Source organism: Orycteropus afer, unplaced genomic scaffold (assembly GCF_000298275.1).
Source record: "Orycteropus afer afer isolate SDZICR_OR568_19922 unplaced genomic scaffold, OryAfe1.0 scaffold00128, whole genome shotgun sequence".
Classification (NCBI taxonomy): Eukaryota; Metazoa; Chordata; class Mammalia; order Tubulidentata; family Orycteropodidae; genus Orycteropus; species Orycteropus afer.
In genome coordinates, this window is record NW_006921715.1 from 4399035 (window position 1) to 4417333 (window position 18299).

The window sequence follows — 18299 nt, forward strand, 5'->3', positions numbered from 1 at the left end:
GTGGAGAAGGCTAGAAAGGAAGGACATATGTGACAAAAGGAAAGAAGTGAGATGCAAACACAAAAAGGGAAACAGGAAGGAAGAGGTGAGGAAGAAACGAAGGAAATACTCAATGAGATTTTTTAAAAATCTTAAAGAATAAAGTGGTTTAAATAGAATCAGATTAAGGAATATCAAGTGTCAAGATATGTTTGCTTTTCTGAGTACAAAGATCAGGAGCAAAAAAGAGGGGAAAAGGAGTAATGAGACTTTATAAGAGAGACATGCAGGCATCTCCCTCTTGGTACAGTTCCAGGGCTGCCTAATGAAACTCCACACAGCATTCTAATATTTATTAACCAAGCAAGTCATGGCTTTTAACTGATTCAGACGCACGGAATACTCCTCTCATTGATAAAAATGAGCTAGGAGGAATGGTGTCAAATGTTTCGAATAGGGACCACCATGAGGCTGGAAGGAGTAATTAGTTGAAAACACGAAGTATATCAAAGAATTGTCTGAGTGTAGAGTAGTTCAGTCCATCAAGCATGTAGCAAATCAGTGCACATATGAAGAGAAGGACATGGCAGTAAGTCCATTTAGGAGGTGCTGGCTGCATGGGGCTCACGTGTTCAGCTCAGAGGGGACATCAGAGGCCACATTGTTTAGGGGAGTCCTGTAGACACACTAGAGTGTGAACATAGTCTGGCTTTCAATGGAAGGCATCTTGGTGAGAAGCTCATTGAGATTACATAGGCAGAGAAGAATACTCTTAACATTTATTGGGCACTTAACTTTGTATTGGGTGCTTAGCACACACTAGTCAATTGTTTCTCCCGTCTCACCGAAATTCATCCTATAGTAGAGAAAACCAAGACTCAGCAAGCAAAAGGAACTTGCTCAAGACCAGGTTTCAAATGCCAGCGTGGATGAATTATGTACCTGTTTTCCTTCCTTTGTACCATCCTGTGCCTGCAAAGACCCTGCTCTGTGAGGTTCAAAAAGGACCTTAGAAATACTACAGGTGGTAAAGTCCTGGCCTCAGTGACAGAGACCAGGATGGCAAGGACTGTCCTGGCATGACAGAACTGGGCAATGGCATCTGCAAAGTAGGATGCTGAGGCCACTATTTACTGAGCACTTCCTGTGACCAACTTCCCCTCTAAACATCTGCTACCCTAGCTCCTTTCATTATCCCCTTGTTCTGTGTGAAAGCTACCAGCTTCCAGAGGAGGAAGCCAAGGTGTGCCGTGATTAGCTCATACTGGCTCAAACCATTTCACAAGAGCAGAAAGAAAAATTTCCAGGAATTTCACAAACTAATTGTTACACACAGATATTACTAAAAATTAAATACCTAAATGTAGCTGTTTACCTGTGTTTAATTCACTATTTATAGACATTTGACTACGTGGATCATAACAAATTGTGGATAACATTGAGAAGAATGGGCATCCCAGAACACTTAATTGTGCTCATAAGGAACCTGTATGTAGACCAAGAGGCAATCGTTTGAACAGAACAAGGGGATACTGCCTGGTTTAAGATCAGGAAAGGAGTGCATCAGGGTTGTATCCTTTCATCATATTTATTCAATCTGTATGCTGAGCAAAAAATGTGAGAAGCTGGACTATATGAAGAAGACCAAGGCAACAGGATTGGAGGAAGACTAATTAACAACCTGTGCTATGCAGATGACACAGTTTTCTTGCTAAAATTGAAGATGACTTGAAGCACTTACTGATAAAAATCAAAGACTTCAGCCTTCAGTAGGGATTACACCTCAACATAAAGAAAACAAAAACCTTCACAACTGGAACAAAAAGCAACATCATGATAAGCAGAGAAAAGATTGAAGTTGTCAAGGATTTTATTATATTTGGCTCCACAATCAACATCAATGGAAGCAGCAGTCAGAAAATCAAACGATGTATTACATTGGGCAAATGTGTTGCAAAAGACCTCTTTAAAATGTTAAAAAGCAAAGATATCACTTTGAGGACTAATGTGTGCTTGACCCTAGCCATGGCATTTTCATGTGAAAGCTGGACAATGAATAAGGAAGACCAAAGAAGAATTGATGCACTTGAATTGTGGTGTTGGTGAAGAATATTGAATATACTATGGACTGCCAGATGAATGGACAAATCTACCTTGGAATAAGTACATCCAGAACACTCCTTAGAAGGAAGGATGGTGAGACTCGGCCTCCTATACTTTGGACATGTTATCAGGGGAGACCAGTCTCTGGAGAAGGACATCATTTTCAGTAAAAGTAGAGGGTCATCAAAATAGCTGACGACCTTCAACAGATGGATTGACACAGAGGCTGCGACAATGGGCTCAAACAGAGCAGCAGTTACGAGGATGGCCCAGTATGTCGCTCTGTTGTACACAGGTTTGGGACTGACTCGATGGCACCAGACATCAACAACCCCAGAGCTTACGTTCCACCACTCATCTGTCAGTGCCACACACTGCCATGGCTTGTGTGCTGCTGTGATGTTGGAAACTATGGTACCAGAATTTCAAACACCAGCAGGGTCACCCATGGTGGACAGGTTTCAGTGGGGCTTCCAGACTAAGACAGGTGAGGCAGAAGGGCCTGGTGATCTACTTTAAAAAAGAAACGTTTAAATGGCAATAAACCCCATGGGGAGCAGAAGAGCATGGTCTGAAGTAGTGCTGGAAGATGAGCCCGCAGCTTGGAGGGCACTCAAAACACCATATATGACAGGAGAAGTGCTGCCTCCTCAGAGTACAGTTTACCTTAATGATATGGATGGAGCAAAGCCTTCAGGACCTTCATTTGCTGATGTGCGTGGTTCAAAAAGGAAAGAAAGAAGGTGACCAAAAAAGAGGGAACCCTCAAGGAGATGAGCTGACACAATGGCTGCAACAATGGGCTCAAATATATCTACGGGGGTGAGGATGGCACAGGCCCAGGCAGTCTTTCATTCTGTTGTACAGAGGGTGTGGCTACGAGTTAGAACCTATTCAACAGCACCTAACAACCACAAAACTTACATTAGAGAAACAGTATTGAAAACAAAGGTGATAAATACTGCAAACTCGTCACTTTCTAATAACTTTATGGCATTTTGCTATTTTCAATGTCCCTGTAGTTATTTATATCTAATGTATCTGATGTGTGCATCTCTTCCCCGTGTCCTATCTAATGACATCACAATGGTATCTTGCAGGCATATGATATTCCTGCAAAGGTGTTTGTATGTATCATAAAAATGTCCATATGCAGTTTAAAGCTAACAGAGGGGCAAAGTTAGGATGACTTCTTAGCTACAACTAAGCACCTTGAGGAAGTGAATCACTGGGGCTGTGCACCAGGGACCATGGTCCCAGGGGGCATCAAGAGTGTACAAAAATATTGGCACACCACAGTATACAAAAATACTGTTCTACATCTTAATTTGGGAGTAGGAACTGGGGTCTTAAAAGCTTGTGAGAGGCCATCTAAGACTCATCTATTGGTCTCTTCTCATCTGGAGAAAAGAAAAGTGAAGAAAATCAAAGACACAAGGAAATAGTTAGTCCGATGAACTGATGGACCATGAGAACCTCAGCCTATATGACCCTGACACCAGAAGAACTAGATGATGCCCAGCTACCAATGCTAACCACTTGGAAAGGAATCAAAATTGGAGATCCTGGAAAATGGGAAAAAAAATGTGGAACAAAATTTTAAAAACTTGAAAAAGACCAGGTTTACTCATCAGATAGAGACTGGTAGAACCACTGAGACTATGGCCCCACATGACTCTTCGGGCCTGGGATTGAACTCATGCCATGGCTTAACACTCAGCCAAATAATAGACAGGTCTCCGAGCCCAACAACTACACCAAGGATATGCACTCCTTAGAACAATCACCATGGGAGATGAGAAGGGCAGCCTTTGCACAGAAAAAAAGGTAAAGAGACAGGAATGCATAGGCAAGAAGGACACAGGGGCAGGGGGACTGTAGGGAGGAAGTGGAAAGAGAGCTGTTACATTGCAGGAAATGCAATCAGTGTCACAAAACAAAATGTGTGTGAACTGTTGAATGTAAAATGCATCTGATTTGTAAAACTTTACCCAAGTCACACTAAAAAGTTAATAAAAAATGGTAGCTTGTCATTAGCCGTTATGGATGGGGTATTTACACCATGGAAATCAGCAAACACTATAAAGCTGGTTGGTTTGTTTGTTGGCTTTTTTGTTTGTTTGAGAAACAGTTGTAAGACATTAACCAGCATACCATTGAGAGACAGTGACAAGTCAAGGGCAAGTTCATAAAGGAAATGTGTTGATTTGACTAATTCAAGGAACAGAAGCACTCGCAGTTCACCGCAGTAGAAGGGGTCTTCTATGAAGATATGTAGGAACTCAATAATAAAACAAACTTTGCAGATTAGATAAAATAATAATGAGTATTCTTAATAAAGTAGGAGCATTATTTATGATCAAGTCTTCAGATTCAGCCTGAACAAAGCCAAGATACATTGCCTGAAGTCTTCATTCTTTTTTAACCAATTACCTCTCTCATCCCAGGCACTTACATTTCCCTTCAAAGGGACAGCCATGTCCTCTCTGTTCCCACATGTCTTTGATACCCAGGAATAAAGTTACCTTTTCCACCAATGACTCCAAAGGAGATAAGACCACTGAACATTCTTCCCAGGTTCTTTGAGCAAGAGAGACACCACAGCTACACACAGCACCAAGTCACGATGTGAAGAGTACCCAACAGATGGATGCTACTCTTTCTGCATGGTACGTGTTTCCTTTTTGTTGCTGAGTTGGTGGTGGTGGAGGTCACGGTGTGTGGAAGACAGAGATGCAGGGTAAGGCAAGGAGACTGGGTCTTCCTTCGATGACTGCCTGATTCCAGCTCAGCATGTAGTATGCCCACCTGCAGGCAAACCTATATCCAAGCATATTAACCTTCAGGAATTCGTTCCCTACACAGCTATCATTAGGAAAGGTTCCTTTTAATGGTTTTATAAAAGCCTTTTGGCATGTACATGAGGAATGGCATGGGGCCAGTGTGTCAGAGTGGGCAGAGTCTGTAATGAAAATGTCTAGGCACAAGGCACTGGATGATGGAGCACCAGCTGAGAAGCCAACACAGGTCCAAGAGGAGTGCATTATCCTGTAGCCGGGTCCAGGAGAGCTACCTCACCCAGTAATGGATTTTAAGACTCAGGCATTCTCCTTATGTTTTGAGTTAATGCTCTTTTGTTTGCTTCCCTTTTAGGAAACCACAAAACCAAGGCAGAGAGAGGAAGTGTGGAGTAATGGAAGAATCATTGGGCTGGAGTCAGGAGACTTGGCTTCTAGCACCACATTGCAGCTAACGCACTGATGGGTGCTGGATGACCCCCTCCCTTTCTCCAACACTCGGTGTCCTCATTTACTGAGTGAGATCATTGGATCAATGTCCTCCTTGCACCCCAGGAGAGTTGGACACAAAACCACAACTTGTGTCCATTGCTGTTGGCAATTGGAAGCCCCCAAAGGTCATGTTTTAGAGAAGTCACTGCAGTGTGGTTGAGAAGATGGATTGAGGAAGCAAGCCTGGAGGCTGAGGGAGCAAGATGAAGCTGCCTGTCACCACAGTGAGGAGGGCTCAGGCCAGGACTAGCCCATAGGAGCACAATTGGAGAAGAGCAAATCAGCAGCTCCTGGAGGTGACATGCAGGTGGGAGAAGAAGTGCTGATGCTGGGATTCGGCCTCGCTGGGTGGATGTGGTCCCAAGGCACCCACATCAGCCAGCTGGGTGGACGTAAGAAGCAGCCAGCTGATGAGAAGGAGAGGCTACCCTCATCCCCACCACGTCACATCCCATGGCCCAACCATGTGGGACTCCTGGATTTCACCAACCAGTGCTCTTTCCCATGCTCCACACCTTGGAACACATCTTCGCCTCTCAACTTCCAGGGAATGTTACCTTGCTCATCTCCTCTCTGTGATAGCTCTTCCTAAGGAGGTCCATCTTGTTCATCTCACCTCTGTTACAGCACAGGGCTGCTAGGAGGGAGCCTTCTTGCATCCCCCTGTCCTCTAAGCCTACCACAAGCCTGTGTACCAGCCCATCTCACCCACATGTCTGGGAACTCCTAGGGTAGGAACATGGTCTTACTGTAAATATCTTAGTGTCCTCATCACCTAGCAGTCAGGTTTCAGAGGAGCTTCGAGATTAAGACAGACTAGCAAGAAAAGCCTGGTGTTCTCTTTCAGAAAATCAGCCACTGAAAAGCCTCTGGCTAACAACAGAACATCTTCCTAAAGACTTCTGGAAGATGAGCCCCTAGGTGGGGAGGCATTCGGAATACACAGTGGCCATCCACACGGCTCGACTTGATCAGCCATCGGGAAGATGGCATGGGGCTGGGAAATGACTCGTTGTGTCATACACAGGGTCACCATGGCTAGGAGCTGGGTCAACGGTAACTCACAACCCCGCAACACTAAGTGCCTGCCTGGTTGAGAGACCCCATTGTGCTGTATGCGAGAGGGAGCGGAATGCAGGGATACTATCCTGGGAGCTGACTGACAGTCTGGCTCTCTGCAGAAGACACAAAATCTCATGGCCATATGCCTTCTCCTCAGAACGGGAGGCCGGGGGTAGGCTAGATAAATGAAGTTCCACAGGATGCCTGTTTATCTGATGGCAGCAAAGCTACGTTTGCCACGGGATGTGGTTCTGTGTTGCGAGATAGCAGCCTTTGATGGCAAATAAAAGCTACATCAATGGGTATTTCGCTGCATCTGGATACCTGGGCTTAGTGTGTATGCCTTAGCATCCGTAGAGCAGTCAAAGCCTCCCCGTGTGTTTCAGAAGTCTTATTTTTTTAGGGTAAATTATACACTATTTGGCTTCCTGGAGAAACTGTGTACAGAGTGTACCCATAGGGAAGGAAGGGTGATGGGAACATACCTACAGGGTTTTGGAAATTGTAGCATTTTGTTTCTTTCCTATGAAGAAGGAAGGAGGAGGATGCCTTCCTTGGAAAAAAGCACAGGCCTAAAGCAGTTTCCTCTCAAATCAAAGGCAAACATGGTGGCATCACGGCCCAAATGCTACAAAACACTCAAGAGTGTCCCTGAGCCTCGCACAAGCTCAGATTCAGGTCTCAGAAACTCACAGCTTTCAGGACACGGGGTCAAGGGCTCAGAGAAGCCTGCCTTTGGCAGGCTATCTTCTCTTGGAGGTCCCTCCCGCTGGGGAGAAGGGAGCCATGGCTTCTGTCATCTGGTCCTTGTAAGATGGGAAGTCATATCTTTGCTTCCTGGGCTCCATCCCACCTGAATCTTGGAGGAGGAATTCCGAAATGTGTCAGAGCAGAAACCATGTCAGAATCAGCAGCCCCCACCCAGCACAGTCCCCAGCTCCCAGGAGTGGCCAGTCAGTGTGTACTGAATGAGTAAATAAACAGGGGGTGGAGGGTAAGAAGGAGGGAGGAAGGGGGAGAGGAAGAGGCAAGCAAACCAGGCTCTCAGCCTCTGAAGTGCTCCTAGAAAGCTTCCAGAAGGAACCCAAAGTCAAACTGATATGCTCCCCAGCACTGAAGGCCCTCACGTTCCCTTTTCATACCTGTATGTTCATGGCTCAAAGAGTTGCAAAGGGTTTATTCCATGACTTACTCGAGGTTCTCTAGAGAAGCAAAACCAGTGTCGCATGTGTGTCAATATATGGAGCGATATTTAGAATGAACACTGCCCAGTCCCGGCCAGCCTCCCAATCCTTGCTATGCTTGAGCCCGTCATCGCAGCCACTGTGTCTGTCCTTCTCACTGAAGGTCTTCCCCTTTCTCGCTAACACTCTACTTTCCCAAGCACGCTATCTTTCTCCAGGGCATAGTCCCTTCAGACAACAAGACAAAAGGTGAGGCAAAGCGCAGCCACTCGCGCTTCCAAGGAGCATTCCAGTTGCACTTCCTCCAGGACAGGTTTGTTATTCTTCTGGTAGTCCATGGTACTTTCGGTATTCTTTACCCACATATTTCCAAAGCATCAACTCTTCTTCGCTCTTCCTTATTCATTGTCCAACTTTCACATGCATATGAGGCAATTGAAAATACCATGGCTTGCATTAGGTTCACCTTGGTCTTCAAAGTGACATCTTTACTCTTCCACATTTTAATGAGGTCTTTTTGCAGCAGATATGCCCAGTGCAATATGATGTCAGATCTCTTGACTGCTGCTTCCACGGGTGTTGATTGTAGATACAAGTAAAATTAAAGCTTTGACAACTTCAATCGTTTCTCCGTTTATCATGATTATCACTGGTCCAGTTATGAGGATTTTTGTTTTCTTTATGTTGAGGTGTAACCCACAGTGCAGACTGTAGTCTTTAATCTTCATCAATAAGCGCTTCAAGTCATCTTCACTTTCAGCAAGCAAGGTTGTGTCATCTGCATATCGCAGGTTGTTAATGAGCCTTCCTCCAATCCTGATGTCACAATCTTCTCCATATAATCCAGCTTCTCAGATTATTTGCTCAGCACACAGTGAACAAATAAGTATGGTGAAAGGATAGAACTCTGACACACACTCTTCCAAAGCTACCAATGTACTGAAGGAAAGTCCAGACCAAACTCAATGCTGTCAAGTTGATTCTGATTCACAGGGCCCCTGGAGGACAGAGTAGAGCTGTGTGTCCCACAGGGTTTCCAAGGCTATAGATCTTTATAGAAGCAGACTGCCTCATCCTTCTCCCACAGAGCAGCTGGTGGGTTCACACTGCTGACCTTTCCGTTAGCAGCTGACTGATTTTAACTACGGTTTCACTAGGGCTCTCCTGCACCACCCAGGGCCCTTGCAAATACCAGAGGGCTGTCCACATGTCCAATGTCAGCTGCTGATGTTTCCACTCCTTTGTCCACCATTGGTGGGGGGATGGTGAATGCATGGAGTAAGGGATCAGGGCATTTTCCTTTCTGGATCCCCAAGGCCTAGCAGAGTCCAGTGCGAAGTAGGTGCTCAGGAAATGCTTGTGGAACAGGACCAGGCTCGTGCATGTGCCTGGGTACAAGAGACATCAGAGGACACAGACACAGATGCAGATGCAGACACGACCAGAGATAAAGACAGACCTGACACAGGCGGCCCCTTGTTGCTATTCCCCATTTTCATTGGCGTAGTGCCTAAGGCATTTGACTGCTGACCAGAAGGCTGACATTTCAAACCCACCAGCCACTCCCTGGAAGGAAGATTGGGCAATCTACTTCCGTAGAGATACCACCTCAGAAACCCAAGGAGGCATCATTATGAGTCGGATCTGACTCCACGGCAGTGAGTTTTTTTTTTTTTTTTTTTTTTTCCTTTAAGTCTGGCAAAGTGAAATAGGCCAGGAAATCATGTGGCCCACACATTGCCTGGAGCAACATTCCCTTCCCGAAACCTGGACCCAGACCTCATCAAGATCATCCCTGCCGGCCACTGCCAATGACTATAGTGCACAAAGCACAAAGTGCTCTGGCCACTCTGGTGTCTGCTTTCTGACCTCTGGAGAGCAATGTCTTCCAAAGTCCCCCACCTCCCTTCACTTGTCACCCTTCCCAAGCTGCAGCATGCCTGTGAACTCAGGCGAACTCTGCCCATTCATCCGACACCAGCCAGCTTAGATACAGCATTTGGAATCTCCCAAAACAGTTTCTGTTTCTGAGGAATTCATTATCTCAGGTTCTTCAAATGGTTATTCTTTCTCGAACCACCTGGCCTGGGTCTCTGTGAAGCACCGTGGACAGCAGATGTCCACGGAACCTCTTTGCTTTCTTCAGAAGTCCGAGATCTCTGCTGACATCATCCATATTCCATTGCCCATAGGAGGACATGTCTTCTGGGTTTTTCCACTTTAAACTTGGTGCTGGTAGGTACAGGAGAACCACCCCATAGGGTCTTCAAGGCTGTAAGTCTTTTTTTTTTTTTTACACTTTTTCCTGTGATTGGGTGAAAGTTCACCGAGCACACTGGTTTTTCATTCAACATTCCATAAGCATCTGATTTTGTGACATTGGTTGCAATCCGCACAGTGTAACAGCACTCTTCCCACTTCCTGCCTGTTTCCTGTTTCCATGTGTCCTTTTCTATCCCTTCCTGCCTGCTGACCTTTCTCCTGGGCAAAGCTGTCCTTCTGCTCTCGTATGAACATTTCTACGGCATTTGGACCCTCAAGTGTTATTGGAACCCCTAGACTATGGCCACCCTTCGAGCTTGGAACTGAACTCACCCCACAGCTCAACTTTCAGCCAAGCAACAGCCAGGCCTGCAAGGGAGACTGTAAGGCTGTCTGTCCATCTTCTAGGAAGCGGCTTGCCACATCTTTCTCCTGCAGAGAGCGGGTGGGAATCTCCTCCAGAGCAAGGGTTTTCCTCGCTGCCGGGGGTCATTCTAATTCGAGACTCTGCCAGGTTTCCCCCTGGGGAAAGCACACCTCCCCTTGACACACGTGCAGAGAGAACGTAGAAGGGAGGAGAGGGGCCCGGCGACACACGCCAGAAGAGAAAGTGCCTTGAGGGGAGTTGTTGAGTCAGATCTGGTCCGGGGCTCTCTGGGGTGCCTTTCACCCAGCCCCCTTGCTGAACAGCTCTGCCCCTCCCTGGGCTGGGGCTACAACCTCCCTAGCGTCCAGCCCCCACTCCCTATGCTGCCAGGGTGCTGGCTCCTGTCCTGGTTCTCAGCAGCCCCCTGTAGCCTGTCTTGTTGCTTCAGCTTGAAGATTTGTGTCAATCACCTGCATGCTTCTAGTGTCCAGCTCTGCCCCAATGAGGTGCTCTGGGGCCCCCCACTCCAGAACGCTGACGCTGGTCCCAGGCCAGGCCTTGTTCCCACTCGTCCATGTAGCCCAGCCCCAATGGCTGATCAGGTGCACAGCCATGGCCCCGGCTGGTCCCGGAGGAAAATGGGAGCAGAGCAGAGGCAACAGTGGGTAATAGGAGAAACGTGCTCTCCATGGCTCCTGCCCTCGTGGAAAAAAAAAAAAAAAAAAAAAAAATCACAGGAATTTGAGCACTACTTGATAAAAGGATTTCGGGCGTGGCCACCATGTCTTTCCCTGTGACTTACCTGGTGGCTGTGGGGGCTGTTGTAGGTGCCTGCAAGTCAATTCCACTAACAAGCCCACGTGACACAGTGGGGCTGCCTCCTAGGGTTTTCTGGGCTGTCATCTTTACTGAAGCCAATAGCCGGGTCTTTCTTCCACAGAGTCACTGAGTGGGTTTGAACCGCCAACCTTGTGGTTAGCAGCCAAGCACTTAACTGCTGGGCCACCAGGTAATGCACAGAAATGCCTCAGAAAAAGAAGGTGGAGAGGGTGGCTCTTTGCTGGTCCTTAGAAGTGCAGCCAGACAGAATTTCTCAGACAAAGTAGCAGGGCCTGGGAGAATGAGCCCCCCCCCCCCGGCTCCTTCAGCAGCAGCACCTTGGCGTTTGGTGAGGCGGAACACCACCTCCGTCTCCTCAGAGCCTCTCCTGTCTCCCTGCCTCCTGCTCACCGCCTGCTCTGGCACACAGGCCCACGGCCAGTCTGAGCCTTGGCTCCGTGAAAGACCAATCCCAATGGCGTGGAAGAACTGGCTGCCACCAGGGCTGGGTGGGTGTTTCTGGGGGTGCACGGTTTATCTCACTTTAGCAACAGGAGCTGAGCAGAGGAGAGTCCCGCCACAGGCCCTCGGACAATGAGAGCTAGTGGGACTTGCCCAAGATGGGCTGCACCCCAACGGGTCTTTTCAGGAGTTCAAATCCCTGCAGAGCAGAGTTCTCACCAGGAGCAGTGCACTTTGGTCCCCTCCCCAGTAACACTTGTCAATTCCTGGAGACATATTTGATTGTCACACTGGCAGAGGAGATGGGTTAGGGAGATGGATTAGGGAGAGAGGTTAGGGCAGCTGCTTGTAAGACAAAGAACTAGACTTGGCTTTTGTTTCTGGTTCCAAGATGCCTTTGCTTTCCAAAATAGCCAAGCAGGTAGGGGCTACCCAGGCCCCACATCTGTCAAACTCACTTCAGGAATGGAGGGGGACCTAGTGTGGTCATGCAAATTCATTGACAGGATGGGTCAGGACTATGCGTTAAGGCCCTTCATGCATATTCAGTGAGGTCCCTCTAACCTGGGGACCTGGGACTTTGGAGAGCTGTCTTTGGGGCCTCCTGGATCCATGAGAGCATCTGTGCATGGAAGAGGGTGAGACACGTCCCTGGGGACAACTGAGGCCCCACGCTGGGAACCGTCCCAATTAGGGGTCTTCTCTCTCATACCCTCTCTGGTTAGAGTAAATGGGTGACTCTAGGTCTAGGTAATGTTCTCTGTGAATGTTGTGAGCAGGGACAATGGGCCAGCAAGGGCCAGCAGCATGGGGTTGATTTGTGTAGCCCTGGTTCTGGTGGCAGAGAAAGGCTAGAGAGGACAGAAAGCTGGCTTGAGACCTAACCCCAGAGGAACAGAGAGGGTGCACAGGCACGGTAGGAGACCAGCTGGCCTGAAGGGCAGGCGTGGTGCAGATCCCTAGGCCAATGGCTGTCTCCAGTGGTCGAGTTCCAGGTGGCCAGAGATGTTTGGTCCGGGTCATGGTGGCTGGGGCAGTGGTCTTGCAAGCGTTTGCCACTGAAGTGGCTGGCAGTGAGGCATGAGATATGGGAAGATAAGGTCTGGATCTATTTCCAGGTGCGAACAAATAATAAACTAAAAGTAACAAGGCTATCGGGTCCGTTCCGACTCACAGCGGCCCTAGATGACAGGGTAGAACTGCCCCAGAGGGTTTCCAAGGCCATCAATCTTTACAGAAACCAACTGCCACATCTCTCTCCCATGGAAAAACGGCGAGTTCGACCAACAACTTTTGGGTCAGCAGCTGAGTACTTTAACTACTGTGCCACCAGAACTCCTAGGAAGCACCTATGCATCCGCCAAAACCCCATGTCCCGTGACACTGGCTTCTCCAACTGTGGGTTTGAACCACCAACCTTTTGCTTAGCAGCCAAGTACTTTAACCATTACATGGCCAAAGCTCCTTAACTTCAAATAGTGTTTGGAAAATCACGTGAAAACACCCAGCTCTTAGTCTGTTTGAGGGAGGTCTACAGGTGTGTAATCTCCAAATCAAACCCAAAATACCAGTGCAGCACCAGCCAGCACACTTCAGTGAGTGCCTGCTACGCACCCTGCATTGTCTCAGCCTAGAAGAGCAGCCAACAGCCTCCAGACCCAGACCAGCACACCCCTAGAGCTAGGCAGCCCTCATCCTACGGTCACCAACATCCACAACTTGCCACGGGCGATAGTGTTTGCAATGTGAGTCACACAGCCACACCTCCCTCTCAAGGTCACACTGGCTTGGGCTCAGCTCCCAGGGGGGCCCCCAGTCCAGTGCAATCAAAGGGAAGCCTGTGTCATGAGGGAGGGGGAGTTGGGTTGTGAGGGGTGTAGGACATGCTCACATGTGCCCCTCTGAAGAAGACAAACCCAACAAAACAAGGAGGAGCCACAGCCTCAGGGCAGGGGGAGAAGGACTTAGCTGCTCTGGGCAGTGCCAGCCTATGCGGGCACATCTGACCGGAGAGCTGGGAGCCCATGCCCTGGGAAAAGCAGGTGAGACATGGTCATACCAGCCACCTTCTCCCAGAGCTCTACAGTGTTCCCACAGCCCAGAGGCCTAAGGAGGGAGAGAGGTGCACATTCTCAGCCTGCCCCTCTCCTAGGGTGGCCTCTGGGGACCCGCCACCTGGGGTGCCAGGCTGCAAAGCCAGAAGCCACCCAGGGGGCCCAGGCTCAGCCCTCACCATGTCTATCAGGGATCTCAGAGGCTGCAACAAACAGCTCATTCATTTCTTCTTTCCATATGAACGTTCACTGAGCACTACTTTACGCTAGGACTCTGCCTGGCTCGGGGGTTGTGGAAATAAATAAGCAGACCGAGTTCTCAGTCTCACAAAGCTTGGTGACTGAGGCCATGAGCCACCAAGACGAGCCCATGTTGCATGACAGTGGTGACAGGCCAGTGCGCACTTATTTCACTGCTTAACGTAATCTTCACAATGCCCCTCCCAGCTAGGCACTGTCCCCAAAAACATGCCCATGCTTTTAGGACTACAGATTGAGCCAAGGGTTCTTGTTGGCTGCAGAGGTTGGCCTTCTGGGAGCAGCAGATGTCCACGGGGCTGGAGAGGGAGTGTGTTGGATGAGGAGGCAGGTGTCCAGGCCACACCACACTGACCTGCATAGGTACCCTTGTTCGTCTCCAAGAGACCAATGAGAGCCACGAGGTGAAATAGCATGCCAGAGGTCCTGCTAGTCCAGGTCCTTTGACTATGGAGTTGAGGGCCACCTGGATTCAGGGGTTACTGGGGGTTCAGGAGTAGAATTCTCGCTTTCCATGCAAGCGACCAGGATTCCAATCGCAGCCAGCACACCTCGTGTAGCCAGCACCCATCTGTGGAGGCTCGTGTGTTGCTAGGATACTGAGCAGGTTTCAGAGGAGCTTCAGGATCAAGACAGACTAGGGAGAAATGTCTGGTGGCCTTCTGAAAATCAGCCAATGAGAACCCAGGGATCTTCATGGCCTGTTGCTCATGGACTCGCCATGAGTCCGAGGACAAATTCACAGCAACAACAGTGTCCCTTCCAGGTGTGGACAGACACACGGGCTTTCAGGTTAGCGGCTAAAACTGGATTCCTCTGTGACCTGGCACCAATATCCTGGCTTCTGGGCCAGCCCAGCACCAGGAGCCCCTCCGGTGGGAATGTTTGTCCGTGGATATAGTAACCCTTCCCAGACTTTAATGATTTGTCTTTGGCTGGTCTTCCCACCGGAATGTACGGTCTGACGGCTTGTTGCTGTTAGTTGAGCCTGTAGGCAGCCCCGTGGGAGAAGAGCGGGACAGCCCCAGTCACCCCCACCTTTCCAAAGCACCCGCCAGGCCTAGGTGGGTGTGGACCACAAGCCTTTCAGCTAGTAGTTGAGTGCTTAACCCTTTGCACCACCCAGGGTCTTTACCCAGGGACCCCACATGTATTCACGCATGCATTGATGGCATTATTATCCCACATGATAGAGGAAGAAAGAAGACTTAAAATTTAGGCTGTGGTCCCTGCTCAAAGGGTCCACCGGAGCCAGGACAGGCTTCTCCAGGCTCCGGGACAGTGGCCTCCTTGGCAGCACGCCGAGCCAAGCAGACGTGGGCAGGGTGCATCCAGGTCCTGTTAGACCTGACGGCACGGCTCGCCCAGTGAGAGATGGAGCATCCAGCATGCAGGCCACGTGCTGAGCACTCAGCTCCTGAGCCACGCCAACCACGTCCTGCAGCCAAAGGGACCGGCCTCCTGCATCCTCGAGATGGTCTGGGCCCTGGGAGAACAAAGAAGGCAGGCTGTGAGAAGTGGAGCCCCTGCCTCAACCCACACCAACCTTTCCCTTCCTGGAGCTTCTCCACACACATAGTTCTAGTTGCCTCTTAGTAACATGAAGACTTTAGGGGTACCCCATCCACAACCTAGCCAGCTTGATCCTATGAAGCTCAGCACATACATTCAGAAGTAATATCCCCCGGACATATTTAGTCCTTACATTGGGTGGGGTCTACCCCCACCCCCTCCACCTCACCCCACTCCACGAGGACAAGGATCAGCAGACCCCCTGTGAGTCTATTGACCCCGTTTTTGTAAATAAAGTTTTATAGAAACATAACCATGGCCATTTATTTTGTGTATTGTCTGTGGCTGCTTTGGAAGGAGCCTTGGTGGTGCAGTGGTTAAATGCTTGAGCTGCTAACTGAAAAGTCAGTGACTCGAACCCAGAGCATGGCTCCATAGGAGAAAAGACCTGGCAATCTCCCCCCCCTAAAGACTGACCCCAGTCATTGAGTCCATTCTGACTCACAACAATTCCACTGGACAGAGGAGAATTGCCCCATAGGGTTTCCAAGCCTGTACCCAAGGCACGGTATTTTCAGTCACCTCATATGCACATGAAAACTGGACAATGAACAAGGAAGACCAAAAAAGAGTCAATCACTTTTAATTATGATGTCAAGGAACACTGAAAATAACATGGACAGATGAAAACTCTGTCCTGGAAGAAGACGGCTGGAGTGCCCCTTGGAAGTGAGAATGGCCAGACTTTGTCTCACCTCCTTTGGTCATGTTGTCAGAAGAGCCCATTCCCTGGAGAAGGATGTCATGCTTGGGAAAGTGGAGGGTCAACGGAAAAGGTGATGGCCCTCATGAAGATGGATTGGTGCAGTGGCTGTGACAAAGGACTCAAGCATAGCAGGGATTTGGTGAATGGCTTGAAAGCAGGTGACATTTTGTTCTGTTGTATACGGGTCGCTGTGAGTGGGAGCCAACTCGACCGCACCTAACAGCAACCTTTGCAAAGGATGCTGCCTCATCGTTCTCCCTCAGAGCCGCTGATAGGCTTGAACCACCAACCTTTGGGTTAGTAGCTGAATGCCTTAACCACTGCACCACCCTAGGAAACACCACAGAGCTGTTCTCCTCTGCCCTGTGGGGTCAATACGAGTCAGAGTCAGTTGGCCAGCACCCAGCAACGTGACTGCTTTCACGCTACCAGGGCAGAACGGTGTTGTTGCAACAGAGTCCCCATGGCGAGAACTGTGTTATTACCATCTAGTCATTTGCAGAGAAAGTTGGCGAATTTCCACCCCAAGGTTTAACAGAATCAACCCTTTTTGCACCAGTTACTAAATTCACTCATCAGGTGGCTGGACTGGCCTGTTCTCAGACAGCATTTGGAACTATTTGAAAGCATGGACAGTGTTGCTTATCTTAGCTCCTCCCTGACAAGCATGGTGTTGATGCTTATTAATTGTAAGAAAATGCTTTCTGAATGAACAGATAACAGAATTGACAAATGGATTCACACAATAAATGCAAAAGACAGTCCATTCTCGGCTCCCGCCATCAGAGAGCTTCCGTTCTAGTGGGCAAGACCTCCCTGAAAGCAAATCACTGCGGTAAAATCTGGCAAAGGTTACAAAAGGCAGGAGCCAACCTTCCCAGGGCAAGGGCTCCTGGCTCTGGGATGTCGGGGAGGCCAAGGACATTGCAGTATGATCTTGGCAGAGAATCTTAGGTTCTAATCCTAAAACCCAGCGATCCTGGAATCAGACATGACGGAAGCTGAGAGGTGCCTGAGTTTCACAAGACTTCGGGTTGTTGTTGGGTGCCGCCCAGCGGATTCCGACACACAGCACCCCTAGAGGACAGAGCACAACTGCAGCGTTTCCTGTGTTGTTGTTGTGTGCCGTCGAGTTGGACCCGACTCATAGCGACCCCTCCTTGGGTTTCCGAGGCAGTATCACTATGGAAGTAGATTTCCCCATCGTCCTTCCGAGGAGTGGCTGGGGGGTTGCCAGTATTTACAAAAGCAAAGCCCAAACCAAATCCACTGCTGTGGAGTCAATTCCTACTCATAGCAATCCTACAGGAGAGAACAGAAGAGTCCTACAGGGTTTCCGAAGTTGAAATCTTTAATGGGATCAGACTGCCAGGTCTTTTCTCCTACACAGCTGCTAGTGGATCTGAACCACTGAGCCTTTGGTTAGGAGCTGAGTGCTTAACCACTGTGCCACCAGAGCTCCTTGCAGTTCCAAGAGGGGAAGTGAGTTTACTCCACGTCTCCCATCTGGCACCTTCTCTGGGCTGGCCCTGTGCCTGGGGCGGGGGGCTCAGCAGTAAGCACACCAGGCCTGGGGCCACCTCTGTTACCTGGCAGGTGGGCAGCAGAGCTTGGAGGATGCCCAGCCTCTTTCCTGTCTCTTTCTCCCCTCTTCCAAGAGCCACGCTGCATGGGAAGGAATATTTGGGACTCCCCATGGAATCCACACTTTGGGAAGAGTGTTCAGGACAGAGAGGCACAGCGGTGAATGCCTCCGTCCTCAGACAGAGCCCTGTTAGTCTCAGCTCTGCCCACGTGTAGGCCTGTGGCTTACACAGCAGGCTGTGGACCTCTCCGCATCTCTTTGTGAACTGCAGGACAGCACCCACCTGCAGGGGTTCTAGGAGGATTCAAGGAGCACCCACCTGCAGGGGTTTTGATGAGGATTCAACGAGCACTCACCTGCAGGAGTTCTAGGACAATTCAATGAGCTAATGCTTGCAACCCACTGGGTACATGGAAATACTTAACCTAGACAAAGATAAACCAAAACCAAACTCACTGCTGTCGAGTCGATTCAACTCATAGTGACCGTCCTTGGGCTTCTGAGGGGGTATCATTACGGAAGTCGATGTTTTAATATTTGCGCCTGCAAAATGGCGACCTGGCTTCTCTACCTGCCCTGGTCCTGTCCTCCTCCTC